This window comes from Bison bison, unplaced genomic scaffold (genome assembly GCF_000754665.1).
Source record: "Bison bison bison isolate TAMUID 2011002044 unplaced genomic scaffold, Bison_UMD1.0 scf7180017864527, whole genome shotgun sequence".
NCBI lineage: Eukaryota > Metazoa > Chordata > Mammalia > Artiodactyla > Bovidae > Bison > Bison bison.
In genome coordinates, this window is record NW_011495078.1 from 638656 (window position 1) to 641674 (window position 3019).

The following is a 3019-nucleotide window of genomic DNA, read 5'->3' on the forward strand; positions in this document are numbered from 1 at the left end:
GCACGCACCAGCAGGAAAAGCGCGAATGCAGCGCGGAGCGAAAACGTGAGTGCGTGGTGTTGGAGCGAGTGGAACACCAGCTGTGCACGGCCTGTAAGTGTGAAAAGCAGCGCTGTTCACCCATACGTGCCCCGCGTGCACGGCACAGGCAGCCACTCTGCATCCTAGATACCGTCCCCTTCACTCGGGAAAGACCGATGGACGAGGGGACAGAGGTCCTCGTACAGCAACGGGCCCTAGGCGGAGAAGGGACAATGGAGAAGAAATACGGTACCCAAGGGCGAGATGGGCCTGAGTGGCCACGCCTGCTACCAGAGCGGGGACAGTGTGAGGCTGAGAGGAGGCTCCGGTCCCCACCAGAGCAACGTCCTGCTCACCCCGAGGGCATGACATGGAGCCAGGCAGCCGTCTGGGAAAGATGCCCTGGGCAGACCAGGAGGGTGGCAGGGCACACGGGGACGGCAGGAGGCCTACAGGAGTGTCCAGGCAAGCCCGCTTCAGAAGGGTCACTGGGAGGGCACTTGCAGGGCAGCAGGTGGGCCTGGGAGGCCTGGGAGGAGGTTCCGGTCCAGGGAAGGTGGCCATGGTGCAGACCAGGACAGGGTGCAGGTGGTGAGACAGCCATGCGGACCTCATTCTGTGCCTGTTGTTCCAAAGATCCACTGAAACCGTTCTTAAAGGATGTGCTCGTGTTGCCAGAAATGATACCTTCTCCAATAAATACATTTCCTGCCAGAGGTTTTAGATGCCACTGCAGCTGGGTAGGTCTTTGGAAACTGTCTCTGGGCCCCCTGAGCAGGGGATCCTGAGAAGCATGGCAGGTGTCCGGGTCCCCACAAGGCACCCCATTGGGGGTCCTCCACCCCCCCCACCCAGGTGAGGAAACCGAGGTCCAGGAGGCAGATGGACGTGACCAGAGCAGACTCGGCATGCGCATCTGGGGCGGACATCGTTAGAATCCACCCCCAGACTCCCCCACAAGAGCCCAAACAACACGACTGCAGATGCACTGGCTCTGAGGCTGATGGCGCTGACCGACCCTGGTGCCCCCCCCTCGGCCTGTGAACGCCTGTGTCCAGCCCAGCTCTGCAGGGAGCCATAGTCTGGGATCAGGGTATTTTTAAAACATAATTTAATTTAGCTCTTGCAAAGGCAATTATGAGAAGATGAGGAAATCTTTCTTCTACTGGTCTGAGGACAGTCAGAGTCTGGACCAATTATTACTGACATCAAGAAGATAATTGATTAAAACAGTCATGATCCCCAGCACCAGGCTTCTTCCTGCTGTGTGTGAAACGTTTGAAGACTCTAAGATTCCCTACCTCCACTGCCCTCACCTGAACTCAGGTCCCCACTCCCTCAGAGGGTCTCATCCAGAGGCCCTGAGCTGACCTGGACTCACCTCTCAGCTGGGATGGGCAGGCGGCGGTCAGGGACGAGGGTGATGCTAGGTGAACATATATCAGACACTTCACCCTGCTCACATCTGCCTTCATTGAGTGGTACAATATTCTACCCATTTCACAGATGAGGAAACCGAGGCACTAAGAGTTTGAATAACTTTTCTGAAGTCAAGTATCTGGTTGGTGGCAGAAACAAGATATGAACCAGGTCAGTCCCATTTCAAGGTGTAATTACGTCCTGCAAATAGGAAAGTGTGTATTTACCTGACTACAGACATTTAATCTTTTGTTCATGCAATCAACAAATATTTACTGAATTTCCTCTATGTTCAAGATACTAAGAGAACCATGAAGATGAGTCATACAGACCTGCCCTTTAAGAACTTTAAAGGTGAATAGTAGGAGAAATAAAACGTGCTGTTGTGTTATAGAGCAGATGATGACGATAGCACTCGTGAGAACCATCAGGAGAGGAGAAATGGGAATCCCCAGGGGTGTGGCCCGGCCCCAGGGGAGACCGAGGCTTCCTGATGACCGGTGTGGCGCCCTCATCTCCCACCGGAACCCCCTCGGGCCATTAACAATCCCAGTGCCCGGAACTCAAACCAGAGCCCTGGAGGGAGAAGTCTGAGGGGCCCGGGTGGTCCGTGAGCAGCAGGACTGGGAACCAGGCCTGCAGGCCAAAAGGATGCTGACGGGGCAGGGGGTGCAGGGTTCGGGGGGCCATGTTGCATCCAGCCTGTTGGGGGGCCACTTTCCAGGGGCCCTGGGAGCAGGGCTGTTGGGAGGATGAGAAATCACCATCAAGTCCAAGGATTCCAGACGGTGAGGTCTTCCTGCGTCTCCCTCATGCTTGGGTGACGGTGCGGGGACCCTTCCCAGCACGAGGAGACCCCCTTTCCCCCTGGAGACAAAAACAAGCATGGATGAGCTGATGGCGGGGGGCGTGCAGCCCCAGACAGCAGGAAGCGGAGCTGATCTTCCTGGGGCCCGGCCGGTCCTTGTGGCCCCCACAGCAGAGGTCCACACCCATCTGGCTGGCCCCTGCTCCCGTCTAGGCACTGCTCCGTCACAGCGGTGCTCAGTCCGCACTGCCCGCCCTCCCCACCAAGCTCGGGTGGCTGGTGTTGCTGCCGCCTCCCCGCCTGGAGAGAGGGTGGGCGTCCAGGCCACAGCAGGGGCCACACGGAGCTGCCGGGCCGAGGCTGGCACAGGCGCTGGGCGACCTCCGCTCACCTTGCGGCCATTGCCTCTCAGTTACCTGGGCTTCGGCTTTGGAGAAACCAAAGACAGGAAGAGTCCAGGGGCTCCTGCCCGTCCACCCTGCCCTAGGCCTGCCTCCTCAGAGGGTAGATTTCACAGGCTCCAGCTGGAACAGGGCAGAGGAAGAACAGTCTAGAACTTCGTTTCTTAAATTACAATCAAGGAGACTTAAAAGTGCATGACCGGCTGCCCAAGAAGGGAGGATGAGCCGTCGACACTGCCTGTGGGGGTGGTGGGCAGGTGAGCCAGGCATCCATTCAGTCCTGTTAGGAAACCGGGTTCACTGAGGCCCTGCTTAGAACCACGTCCAGCTCACGACAGGCGCCCGGTAATACCGTGCACAGAGAGCGAGT